This window comes from Bos taurus, chromosome 7 (genome assembly GCF_002263795.3).
Source record: "Bos taurus isolate L1 Dominette 01449 registration number 42190680 breed Hereford chromosome 7, ARS-UCD2.0, whole genome shotgun sequence".
Lineage (NCBI taxonomy): Eukaryota > Metazoa > Chordata > Mammalia > Artiodactyla > Bovidae > Bos > Bos taurus.
Window position 1 is genome coordinate 36,019,222 of NC_037334.1, and position 14,322 is coordinate 36,033,543.

The 14,322-nt window shown below is 37.4% G+C and overlaps 1 long non-coding RNA gene across 6 annotated transcripts in view; it reads left to right on the forward strand.

The window, feature by feature from the left end:
• The window catches only part of LOC112447397 (uncharacterized), a 909,470-nt gene that overhangs the window by 844,124 nt on the left and 51,024 nt on the right, over positions 1–14,322 (forward strand). For all 6 annotated transcript variants that reach the window (XR_009495228.1, XR_009495231.1, XR_009495230.1 and 3 more), the window contains one exon: positions 2,886–2,979. This is a non-coding gene — a long non-coding RNA (uncharacterized lncRNA). The remainder of the gene's footprint in view (positions 1–2,885; positions 2,980–14,322) is intronic.

A 14,322-nucleotide genomic window follows, 5' to 3' on the forward strand; every position in this document is an offset into this window, starting at 1 on the left:
CGGCATTGCTAAGATAAGAAAATCAGCATTATGCCCTGCAAAGCAGCAGTGCCCTTGAAAATATAACAGCCTGGATTAGCTACGACTACTACATGGTGAAAAACATAGAGATCCTGAAAACAGTTTCTATTCTTTTACAGGAGCACTGGTCACAACTGAGTGTTACCAACAGGTGAGGATAGAAATTCATTTCATGGAAAAGAACATATTTTTCCCAGAAAGAAATCATCTATTTTTTTAATAGGATAATAAGAATTAGGAAAAACAAATTTCTAGAATTTCCTCCCCCCAAAGATCATTATATCTTTTCTAAGCTGATAATGCATGCAAAATTTCAGCAATTTAACATAGAAAAAAATGCTATTGCAAACAGTTTATACATCTTTTATCCGCATCTTCCTTTTAAAAAACTTACGAAAGTTCCCTTTTGCATCTTAAAGAGTTAGTCACTCAGTCATGTCCTTCTCTTGGTGACCCCATGGACTCTATAGCCCACCAGTCACCTCTGTCCATGGAATTCTCCGGTCAAGAATACCAGAGAGGACAGCCATACCCTTCTCCAAGGCATTTTCCTGATCTAGTGATAAAACCTGTGTTTCCTGCATTGCAGGCAGATTCTTTACCATCTAAGCGACTCTCAATTAAAATTTCAGTGCTATCATTTAGTTGCTGCTACCTCAAATGGCCTATGTTTTTTTTAATAATAAAGAGGCTTAATACCCATAAATTAATTGAATTTATCACATTCCATACAAAATTCTAAGCATTTCACAGGCAATTTTGGTCCAGAACTCTCAACCTTAAATATGACTCTAAATGACATTGCTTGTTGGGGATGTATGATTTCTTCTGTTTTTGTGGTATGCGTTCTGATTGTACATACTGTAAAAGTATTGTTCATGCTGCTGCTGCTGCATACTGTAAAAGTATTGATCATGAGTGAAAGTCAATTAGCTTGGGGGTGAATCTGGAAATCCAAAAGACATTTCTGGTCTATTTTATATTACATATATGGGAGTTCTTAAGACCAAATAAATTATTTTTCTCTTTGCATAGAATGGCTCAGAGAAGAGAAATAACTGAAATTGATGGTAACGTAAATTATTGGAAAGTAAAGAGGTCAAGACAGGTGATGTTTTCTATTAATAGCTAGAAAGTTCACTTTGTATTTTAAAGATAATTAACTATCTGAAGAAGTTTCATAAATTTTTGAGCACTTATATCTTTGAATTTATGGAAGGTAAAACAAACTGTAAGTAACACCTGCAAATTTTGTGAAACTTGGAGGTCCCATCAATATCAAGTTTATTTTCCCTCAAGCTATATTAATCTTTGCACTTTTGTCATATTGTTTGGATCTTCCAGTTTCCTTCAGTTTTTCAAATTTTATCCATCTTTATCCCCCAGTTTTTATTTTTATTTTTCCTTTGCTCCAGGGAAAGGAGCAAAAGCTAAGTAGCTCTCTATTATTACAAATATCATTCTCTAAATGATCAAAAAACAACATTTACCAGAAATGTATGTGGTGTGTACATGTGACCCTATATTGATTTCTACTCCCCCCCCCCCCCTTACTATATTGTAAGCCCTTTAAGGGCAGTGTCCATATTGCACTTTTCTCTATCACTCAGGCTAAGATGCTGCTGGTAGTTTCTAAATATTTTTAATTGCTAGATTTATAAAACAAGTAGACCTTGGATTACTCATCTTAATGAATCCTACCTCAGCGCATCAGGATGAATCTCACCAGGGTAGCAGCAACTCTCACTTTAAATTCAACATGATTTTAGTATTCAACAGCAGCTTTGCCTTGACATTTCCTTGTAATTGCCTGAAGACATCTTCAATGATTACATGGTTCACTCTGAGGCATTCTCTGTTAGTGTCCTATAAATCACTGATCTTATGACTAAAAAACCGAAAAAATTAAAAGTTTGCCACTTTTTAAAAATAAAATGACTGGGTTATTCTATCCAAAATCAGGGTAGTTGCATGGATATGATGTTTAATTTTATATGTCAACTTGTCTGGGTTATGGTGACAAGATGTTTGGTCCAATATTGTTTTGGATGCTTTTGGGAGGGTATTTTGGGAACAGATTAACATTTAAATTGGTAGACTTTGAGTAAATGATGTGATACCTGCCTATCTTGCAGAAATGATTACCAAAATAAGGAATCCTTCACCTCCCATAATTAACCATTTTGTTGCTGCTGTTGTTATGGTTAGATCATTAAAACTCTTCTTATAACAACTTTAAAGCACTTGATACAATATTGTTAACCATGGTTACATGCTGTAATTAGATCCTCGGAACTTATATGTCTTATATCTGGAAGTTTGTACCATTTAACCAATATCTTCTGTTTTGCCTACTCCTCAGGCCCAGGCAACTGATCTTCTCTATTTCTATGAGTTTAATGTTTTTAGATTCCACATATAAATGTGACCATATAGTATTTTTCAGTCTCTGACTTATTTCACTTAGGATAATGCCCTTAAAGTCCATGGTGTGGAATTTGGTGAGATTTTCTTCTTTTTTTATGATAGTTTATATATATATATATATATATATATATATATATATATATAAAGTGATTGCTTACTTTAAAAAATGAATGAGAAGTACAGGGGGTAGGCGATGGACGGGTAAGGAAAGTGAGGATGATAGATATTCTGAAAGAAAACTGATGAATAAGAGTTGTACATGAGTAACACAGGGTTGTCATGGGCTGAAATTATGTCCACTCAAAGTTCATATGTTGAAATCCTAATTCTAGTATATATCAGAGTGTGTCTGTATTTGGAGACAGGTCTTTAAAGAGGCAATTAAAATGAAGGCCTTAGGATGGATCCTAATCTGATCTGACCTGGTGTCCTTATAGGAAGAGGAAGTTTGGACATGTGAAAGGACTCCCGGTGTGCACACGTGGAGGGAAGACATGTGAAGATCCAGTGAGAAGACCGGCCATTCGCAAGGTAAGCAGAGACACCTCAGAAGAATGAAACACCTCTAGAACCTTGGACTTCTAGCCTCCAGAACTGAGAGAAAATGTGTCTGTTGTTTTAGCCACCTAGTCTGTTGTTTTAGCCACCTAGTTTCACATATATGTATATGTGAAAGTGAAAGTCGGTCAGTCGCGTCCGACTCTTTGTGACCCCATGGACTATCCAATCCATGGATTCTCCAGGCCAGAATATTGGAGTGGGTAGCCATTCCCTTCTCCAGGAGATCTTCCCAACCCAGGGATTGAACCCAGGTCTCCCACAGTACAGGTGGATTCTTTACCAGCTGAGCCACAAGGAAAGCCCCAAATGTATATGCATGTGTGTGTATTTAGCACTCTTGTATCAGTCAGGGTTCTTAGAAAAAATGGCAATTATTTAGCTAGTTCAAGGAAAAAAAAATATTATAGGACACATAGTTACTCAAGGAATCATCTGTGTGACCTTAGAACTAGGCTTGGAGGCTCCCCCTAGGCCCTAAAGCAGAGACTTCTCCAGTTTGGGTAGACCACTGAAGCCAAATCTGGGCTTATACTACCATCCATGCAGGTACCGTGGGCCCTCTGGGAGCTTTCTCTGGCAGCTTCTGTCTCCTGCACAGCCCTCACTTGGATGGATCTAGTCAACATCTACCACTTTGTCATGATCAGTTCTGTGGTTTAGGGTTCTCTGTTTTTCTAGCCCCTAGGTTCATTTCCCCCTTACAACTACTCTTTCCTCTATCCAGAAAACCTTTCCCCTTTTCTTGATCTGAGTCTCTTCTTTAAACCCCCCAGGTCTTAGGCCAAATAGTACTGCCACAGGGAATTCTTCTCTGAACAAATATTTTAACTAATACTCAGTGATTCTCCATCCTTTTATCCTATTTTTCATAGCAGTTATCACCATCTGAAGGGCTTCCCTGGTGGCTTAGAAGGTAAAAAATCTGCCTGGAATGCAGGAGGACTGGATTTAATCCCTGGGTGGGGAAGATCCCCTGGAGGAACATGGCAAACCACTCCAGTGCTCTTGCCTGGAGAATCCCATGGACAGAGAAGCCTGCTGGGTCACAAAGTCAGATACGACAGGGTGACTAACACTTTCACTTTCATCACCATTTGAAACCACATGACTTTATTTTTATCCATTATATTTTGACAATCACTCCCTTAATATTTAAATTATATTAGATCAGTTCTAAAAGACTATATTATAGTTCTTCTCTGTCTTGTTCATCTCTGTTCTCCTAGCCTGGCATGAATGGATGCTCCCAAAATTTTGTTGAATGAGTAAATGAAGTACTCTAGAGGCCCAGGTGCAGTGTCTAACTCTAGTCAGCTGCCTAGGAGTGAGAGAAAGACTTCTTATGGGTGCTAACATTTGAATTAGACTATAAAGAATGAGGAGTGTTTCAGACAGAGATAGAAAGATATCAGGCAGAAGGTAACAGTTGCTCAGAAGCCCAGAGTGATGAAAGGCACAGTGAGATGCTTAATGAGTAGCTCATGGTGCTAGGAGCAGAGAGTACAATGTGGAATAGGAATGTTAGCTGAGTCTAAAGGCTGCTGGGGCTCCAGATTGTCAAAGTTCTGTACATCAGGTATAAAGTGTATTTATTTGACATTAGCACAGAAGACTGAAGTCTTTAAAGTAGGAGTTTGATAGGAATAGAATAGATCTGGTTTAAGGCAATGATTCTTAAAGTGTGGCCTGTGTCCTTATTAGAGTTCTTAAGACACATTCAGGGGGTCTGAAAAGTTAATACTAACATTATTTGCTTTTTTTCACTGACTTGTTATTTGTATTGATGTTTGAAGTTCAACAATGAGTAAAACTAGGTGTCTTAGCCCACATCAAGTTAGGAGCACCAAATTGTACTATTAGTCTTTATATTCTTGCAGTTAAAAAGAAAGAGCCACTGTCACTTAAGAATACCCTTGGTGAAATAATACACATCACTAATTTTATTAAATCATGACTTATCATATTCTGTGTTGGGAAATGGGACGTATAGACGTATACATAGAGCATTTTTGATGGAAACTAATATTGTCTCAGGAAAAACTTTTTTGTTAGAATATCTAGCTGAACTAGTTCATTGAAAATCATTTTTACTTGAAAGAATAACAGATATATGGTTATAAATACTTGGATGTTTGACAGATGTACTGCAAAAACAAATGAAGTGAGGCTGTCACTTCAAGGAAAACAACTTAAAGTATTTGTTGCAAATAATATTTGTGTTTTCATAGAAATATTGGAATTTTAGAAAACTTGTATTTGCCTCTGATATTACTGTATTCCTAATACTTAAAGTCATTTCTGATGAGATCAATGGAATTAAAGAATGCTATTTATTTGTATTTTATAATTCAAAAGTGTCAACATTTCAAAGATTGGCATAATTCAATGAATTAATGTTTTCCAAAATACTACTGCATGTTGCTAAAACAAATACTGCATGGTAAAGTCCTTTAAAATGCAAGATAAATCAATGGGTTTTGATGGAAAAATTATAAACAATTAATATATTTTCATATTTGGTCATTACATCTACCCTTTAAGACTCTACAACTTGTTGAGTTTTGACGTACTATCAAAGGATATTTATAATTATTTGAAAAAAAACCTTTTTCTCCAATTACACAGCTTGTTAATCTATATTCTCTACATAAATTTTAACCAAACAAATCTCAAGACTGAATGCAATTCTAGATGTAAGAATTCCAGTAGTCTTCTCTTAAGCCATATATGAAAGAAATTTGCAAAAGGTAAGATGAGATGTTCTTGTTAACATAGGATTAATGTGTTATTGTTATTTAAAAATAAATTAGTAACTAAATATTTTATAGGTGTTTCAACTTTAATTTCTAGTAGAAGCATTCTATGCCTCACCAGGTAAAGAATCTGCCTGCAACACAGGAGACCCACTTTGGATCCCTGGATTGGGAAGATCTCCTGGAGAAGGAAATGACAGCCCACTCCAGTATTCTTGCCTGGAGAATTTCATGGACAGAGGAGCCTGGCGGGTTAGTCCATGCGGTCACAAAGACTCGGACATGACTGAGCACATTACACATTCATGTATACTACCTGAAACCTAGGCACCCTGGAACAGTGTATTTGCTTTTTCAACAGCCTGTTAGGAACTGAGGTAAATCTCTCATATACTTGAAAGTGAAAGTGAAGTCGCTCAGTCGTGTCCGACTCTTTGCGACCCCGTGGACTGTAGCCTACTAGGCTGCTCTGTCCATGGGATTTTCCAGGCAAAAGTACTGGAGTGGATTGCCATTTTAAGTTTGAGTTAATGTGGTAAAAGGACCACCAGTAGAATAAATATTGATAGCCGACATACATAAAAATTTGTTGGGAGTCCTCAGTAATTTTTAAGAATTATAATGTGGTCCTGTTACTGACATTCAAGAACTGGTGTTTGCAGAAAGACATTCAGGAGAACAATTAGATAAGCATAGCATGTTTGAATTGAAAGTATTAAGGAGGTTGCTGGGGTAGTGACGTCTCCCTACAGAAAGAGACAAAATCATTAACTGCTGCTGCTTCAGGGAAAAGGAGGGGCAGGATTTGAAAGACTGAAAAATTTGAAAGACTGTGAATGAATTTTTAAAGCTGAGCTCTTAGGTAAATGATGAGAATGCTATGAATTCAGAGAACCACCCCCCCCTTTTTTTTTTTTAACTTTCTTCCTACAAAATTTTAAAAAATATTAAGCTTGGCAGGATTTTTTTGATCCAGTTACTGAACATGTGGAGGATTCTCTTGAAGGAATACTGGGGACCAACTCATTTGGAAGACTCTCCTGTTGTTTGTGAGCAAGAATTTTAACCTGGTGTTATTAATTCAAGCAATTTCAATTAATGGGGATTCTATATATATGGCAAATGTGGAGAAAGATTTTAAAACTTAACTGTAAGTTTCATGTTTTCTTGTTGTTATTTGTTTGTTTTAGTTTTAGGGCAATGTTTGTAAGGATATCCTAAAAGGAAAAGTTAAAACTAGGGTGGGACATGAGGTAAAGAGTAACGTCTCTGGGGGTGTTAGCTTCCCCTCTGAGTGCCTTTGATTTAGAGTCTTGGGCCCCAGTTACACTCTGTTGCATCTATATGAATCCTTGTCCCAGAAGACTCCTCTCCTCTCTTCCTCTGGCCATCTGGAACGGCCTCTCTGCACCTAATTGACTCCATCACTCTTCTTTTCCCATTTCTGAGCTTCCTGTTTCTTTTTTTTTTTTTTTTCCCTTAAATCTCTGACCTCTCACCTTCCTTCTAATAAAATAATCACATTCGCTCTTCTCTTTTCAAATGCTTAGTCATTCCCTGACTTTAATGTGGCCATTTGTAACCTTCTCAACTCTCTTCCTAGTAATAGCTTGAGATGTCACTTATGAAATACCTTCTCATCTGATTCTTATGGTTTTATATGAATTCATGGTCACCAAGTTAAACTCAGTATAAATGATGGCATGAAAAGCTAGCAGTGTTACCAATTTTTATAACCCAATGTACAAAGCATGAAGGACTAATCCTACTTTATAATCTTAATGTACTAAACAATTTATAAGGCATGTTTATCACTAGCTTATTACTAGATTATCACTAGTTAACAATATATCACTAGTATCTTTTGGAACTCACAACAGCTCTACACAGAAGGGAAATATTCCAGTGCTAATACTATTTCCTTATAACAGCAAGTGAAAAATATTTCATAATGCCTCAGATTATATTTTGCAGAGTTTCTAAGGCTCAGGTTTTCAAAGCCTCACTTTAGTGTTCTTTTCCCTAGTTCATGACATTCCCAAGAAACTCAGAAATTGTTTAAAATAAGATGGATAAAATGAGTCAACCATTTACTAAGGTACTAAAATATATTAATTAAACATAAAAACTCAGTACTTTAAATTTCTTCCTTTTCATTACTCTGATTAGGTCATTAGCCCGAATTGGTGGTCATCTAGTCATTTTTCAGCACCTAATAATCCCAAAGGTGAGTCAGAGCCTAAGAGCAGAAATGCCAAATGTATGAGAATGGGCCAAAGGAAAATAAAGATACACAGAATGGAGAGATTTATGTATGGAAAAAGATTAAAGGAACACGTATTTAATTGGCTCAGTAATAAATAATAAAATGAAAAGAATGCTATGAATATTTGAAAAGTGAAAATCCTATATCTGAGCTCAAAGTTGGTAAAAATAATAAAATATAAGTAAGGAATAATCCAGTCTATTTTAGTTGGGAGAAAACAATGAAATCACCAAATAATGTCCTAGGGGAAATAATAAATGTTGTCGCTCAGTCATTTGGTCACGGCCAACTCTTTGCAACCCCATGGACTACAGTATGCCAGGCTTCCCTATCTTCCTCTATCTCTCAGAGTTTATTCAAGTTCATATAAACATTATCATGCATTTTTTAAAATAAGCTATCAAAGAATTGCATTTGATCATAAATAATTCCCAAATTTGAACATCCTTCTGTCAGTTTTCTGGTAAGCATATTTGCCTGGTTGACATCTTTCTCTTGTGAACCCTTGAGACCACAGAAAACCCTGGATAAGTGCTCTGACAATGTAGTCTAATGATAAAATATGTTAAAGTTACACAAATTCAAGATTTTACTAGTGGATACAGCACAAACTATAAGTCACTGTTACCAAGGTACCAATATAAGAAGCTCTCTTCCTTATCCATGTATTCTTGGGGTATGTATTGGGAACCATGTCAGGTCCTAGAATTAAACATCACCTGTGGGATCACTGGGGTATTCTGAAAATATCTGTTCACTCACTGAAGACTTAAAGGACTGGAGTGAGTGTGTTAGGAGCATGAACTGTGGTCTGAAATGCCAGGAGTGAGGCCTCTATGCTCTACTCTATGAGCAAGTGAAATTAGACATGGATGTGTCTGGTGGTCAAAGTAAAGTCTGATGCTGTGAAGAATACTATTGAATATAAGCCCGGAATGTTGTTAGGTCTATGAATCAAGGTAAATTGGAAGTGGTCAAACAGGAGACAGCAAGAGTGAACAGACATTTTGGGAATCAGTTAACTAAAATGGATGGGAATGGGTGAATTTATATTATATCTACCATCATAGCTACTACTGTGGGCAAGAATCCTTTAGAAGAAATGGAGTAGCCCTCATAGTCAACAAAAGAGTGTGAAATGCAGTACTTGGATGCAATCTCACAAATGACAGAATGATCTCAGTTCATTTCCAAGGCAAACCATTCAACATCATGGTAATCCAAGTCTATGACCCAACTACTAATGCCAAAAAAGATGAAGTTGACTGGTACAATGAAGACCTAAAGACCTTCTAGAATTAACACCAAAAAAGCTGTCCTTTTCATCATAGGGGACTGGAATGCAAAAGTCAAGAGACACCTGGAGTAACAGGCAAGTTTGGCCTTGGAGTACAAAATGAAGCAAGGCAAAGGCTAACAGAGTTTTGACAAGAGAACGCACTACACTGGTCATAGCAAACACCCTCGTCCATCAACACAAGAGAAGACTCTACACATGGACATCACCAGATTGTCAATAGTGAAAACAGACTGATTATATTCTTTGCAGCTGAAGATGGTGAAGCTCTATACAGTCAGCAAAAAATAAGACCTGGAGCTGACTATGGTTCAGATCATGAACTCCTTATTGCAAAATTCAGTCTCAAATTGAAGAAAGTAGGGAAAACTATTAGGTCATTCATGTATCACCTAAATCAAACCCCTTATGATTATGCAGTGGAAGGACAAATAGATTAAAGGGATTGGATCTAGTAGGCACAGTGCCTGAAGAACTATTGGCAGAGGTTTGTAATGGTGTACAGGAGACAGTGACCAAAACCATCCCAAAGAGAAAGACATGCAAGAAGGCAAAATGGTTATCTGAGGAGGCCTCACAAATAGCTAAGAAAATAAGAGAGGAGGATGGAAAAGATACACAAACTGACTGCAGAGTTCCAGAGAATAACAAGGAGAGATTAAAAAAAAAAAAAAAAAAAAAAAAGCCTTGTTATGTGAACAGTGCAAAGAAACAGAATAAAATAATAGGGAAAAATAGAAATCACTTCAAGAAAATTAGATACCCAGGGAACATTTCATGCAAAGATGAGTATAATAAAGGACAGAAATAGTATGGACCTAGGAGAAGGAAATGGCAACCCACTCCAGTGTTCTTGCCTAGAGAATCCCAGGTCTATGGGGTCACACAGAGTTGGACACGACTGAAGTGACTTAGCATAGCAACAGAAGCAGAGGATATTAAGAAGAGGTGGCAAGAATATACAGAACTATACAAAAAACATCTTCATGACCCAGATAACCACAGTGGTGTGATCACTCACCTAGAGCCAGACATCCTGGAGTGTGCAGTCAAGTGGGCCCTAGGAAGCATAACTACTAACAAAGCTAGTGGAGGTGATAGAATTCCAGCTGAAGTATTTAAATTCTAAACAATGATGCTATTAAAGTACTGCATTCAATATGCCAGCAAACTTGGAAAACTCAGCAGTGGCCAGATGACTAGAAAAGGTCAGTTTTCATCCCAATCCCAAAGAAAGTCGATGCCAAAGACAGTTCAGACTACCGCACAATTGCACTCATTTCACGTACTAGCAAGGTAATGCTCAAAATCTTCAAGCTAGGCATCAATGCTACATGAAGCAAGATGGATTTAGAAAAGGCAGAGGAACCAGAGATCAAATTGCCAATATCCATTGGATCATAGAAAAGCAAAAGAAAACCAGAAAAACAATTTCTGCTTCATTGACTACCCCTTTGACTGTGTGGGTCACAACAAATTGTGGAAAATTCCTAAAGAGATGGAAATACCAGACCACCTTACCTGCCTCCTGAAAACTCTGTATGCAGGTCAAGAAGCAAAAGGTTAAACTGGACATGGAACACCAGACTGGTTCCAAATTGGGAAAGGAGTGCGTCAAGGCTGTGTGTAGTCACCCTGCTTGTTTAATGTTTATGCAGAGTACATCATGCAAAATGCCAGGCTGGATGAAGCACAAGCTGGAATCAAGATTGCCAGGAGAAATGTCAACAGCCTCAGATATCCAGATGATACCACTTTAATAGCATAAAGAAGGCTGAGCACCAAAGAATCAATGCTTTCAAACTGAGGTGCTAAGGAAGATTCTTGAGAGTCCCTTGGACAGTAAGGAGATCAAACCAGTCAATCCTAAAGGAAATCAAGCCTGAATATTCACTGGAAGTTCTTATGTTGAAGCTCCAATACTTTGGCCACCTGATGTGAAGAGCCAACTGATTGGATAAGATTCTGAAGCTGGGAAGGATTGAGGGCAGGAGAAGGGGGAAACAGAGGATGAGATTATTGGATGGCATCACTGACTCAATGTAAATGAGTTTGAACAAGCTCTAGGAGATAGTGAAGGACAGAGAAGCCTTGCATGTTGCTGGGATGCAAAAAGTTAGACATGACTGAGCAACTGAAGAACAACAATAACAATTTAGGGAAGGGAATAAATGAAAAGAAAAACATATTCCTACTGTTAAAGTCAAATTTTTGGGAGCAGAGACAAGATGGAATGTTAGAAATACTTAAGTTCACTTCCTCTCATGAAAGCCCCCTAATCACAACAAATGCTGAACAACATCAACAATAAAGATTCAAACCTTCCAAAAAAGATATTCTACACTCAAAGACAAAAAAGAAGTCACAGTGAGACAGTAGGAGGGGTCCTTTCACGATACAATCAAATCCCATACTCTCCAGGTGAGTGAACCACACACTCAAAAACAATTGTATTGCAGAGGTTCTCCCATGGGAGTGAGAATTCTGAGCCCCTCATCAGGATCCCTAGCCTGGGGTCTGGCCTCAGTAAGAGGAAGCCCCAGAGCATTTGGCTTTGAAGACTCATGGGGCTTGATCTTATGAGCTCCACAGGAATGAGGGAAACAGAGACTCCATTCAAGGAGGGTGCACACCAGCTGTGATGTGCACTGGGGTCCAGGGCAAAGCAGTGACCCCATAAGAGTTGTCCAGATCTACCTGGGGTCTTAGGAGATCTCCTCAGGAGGTGGGGGTTGATGGTGGCTCACTGTGAGCCAAGGACACTGGTTGCAGAGACCCCGGGAATACTCATCAGAGTGCGTTCTCCCGGAGGTCGCCATTTTGGCACTGAGATCTAGCCCCATAGCAGTAGTGCAGGCTCAAGTACTGGGACATCTCAGGCTGAACAACCAACAGAGTGGGAACACAGCCCTTCCTATCAGCAGACAGGCTGACTACAGTTGTCCTGAGTCAATAGCCACCTTTAAACACACCCCTTGACACAGCCCACCCACAAGTGGGCAGGACCAGTCCCTCCTACTGGCATAAGCCAATGGACCAAAGTCACCTATTCAGCTAATTTTTTCCAGCAGAAACTTTACAGGCCAGAAGGGAGTGGCATGATGCATTTCAAATGATGAAAGAGAAGAACTTATAACCAAGAACACAACACAGCAAGGCTCTTGTTCAGATTCAATGGAGAAATCAAAAGCTTTACAGACAAGCAAAAGCTAAGAGAATTCATCAATACCAAAGCACTTTCCAACAAATACTAAAAGGACTTCTCTAGCTAGGAAAGAAGAGGGACAATGAGGAACAAGAAAAATACAAATAGGAAAGCTAACTGATAAAGGCAAACATAGAATAAAAGTAGAAAATCATCCACGTACAAATATGATATCAAAACCAGCAACTGTGAGAAGAGAGATCAAATGCAGGATACTGGAAATGCATTTGAAATTTAGAGATCACAATGCTATAATATTAGAAATCAATTACAAGAGAAAAAAAACTATAAAAAGACACAAACACATGGAAGTTAAGCTGCATGTTACTAAACAAAAAGTGAATCATAAAGAAATCAAAGATTAAATAAAAAATATGTAGAGGCAAATGAAAACAAAACATGATTCAAACAGCAGTTCTAAGAGTTTATAGCAATAGAAACAATAAAGCAAGAAAAATCTCCAAGAAACAATTTAGCTTTATACCTAAAAATACTAGAGAAAGAACAAGCAAAACCCAAAGTTAGTAGAAGAAAAGAAACCATAAAGATCAGAGCAGAAATAAGTGAAATAGAAATGAAGAAAACAATAGAAGAAATCAATGAAGCTAAAAGCTGGTTCTTTGAAAAGACAAACATAATTGATAAACCTTCAGCCAGACTCATAAAGAAAAAGACAGGAGGGGGCTCAAAATAATATAATTAGAAAGGAGAAGTTACAGTGGACATCACAGAAATACAAAGGATCATAAGAGACTACTCTGAGCAATTATAAACCAACAAAATGGACATCCTAGAAGAAATGGACAAATTCTTAGAAAGCTACAATCTTCCAAGACTGAACTGGGAAGAAATAGAAAACATGAACAGAAAGATCACAAGTACTGCAACTAAAACTATGATTAAAAGACTCCCGACAAACATAAAAGTCCAGAACCAGATGTCCTTACAAGTAATTTCTATGAAACTATTAGAGAAGAGTTAACACTATCCTTCTAAATCTATTCCATACAGGTGCAGAGGAAAGAACACTACCCAACTCATTCTATGAGGCCTACATCACCCTGATACCAGAACCAGACAAAGATACCATAAAAAAAAGAAAATTACAGGCCAATATTACTGATTCGCATAGATACAAATATCCTCAACAAAATACTGGTAAACCAAATCCAGCTATACATTAAAAGGCTCATGATCTTGATCAAGTAGGATTTATCCCAGGGATGCAAGTATTTTTCAATATCTATAAAACAGTGTGATAAACCACATCAACAAATTGAAGAATAAATTTCACGTGGTCATCGCAATAGATGCAGCAAAAGCTTCTGGTGGGAGATCAAGACACATTAACGATAAAAACTCTCCAGAATATGGATGCAGAGGGAATCTTCCTCAATATAACAAAAGCCAAATATAACAAACAAATAGCTGATATCATACTCAATAGTGAAATATTGAAAGCATTTCCTCTAAGATCAGGAACAAGACAAGGATGTCCACTCTAGCCACTTTTATTCAACACAGTTTTGGAAGTCCTAGCCATGGCAATCAGGGAAGATGAAGAAATAAAATGAATCCAAATCAGAAAAGAAGTAAAACCATCACTGTTTGCAGATGACATGATACTATATGTAGAAAATCCTAAAGATATTACCAGAAAACTACAAGAACTCATCAATGAACTTGGGAAAGTTCCAGGATACAAAAATAATACACAGAAATCTCTTGCATTCCTTTACACTGACAATGAAAGATTAGGAGGAGAAATTATGGAAACAATCCCATTTACCAT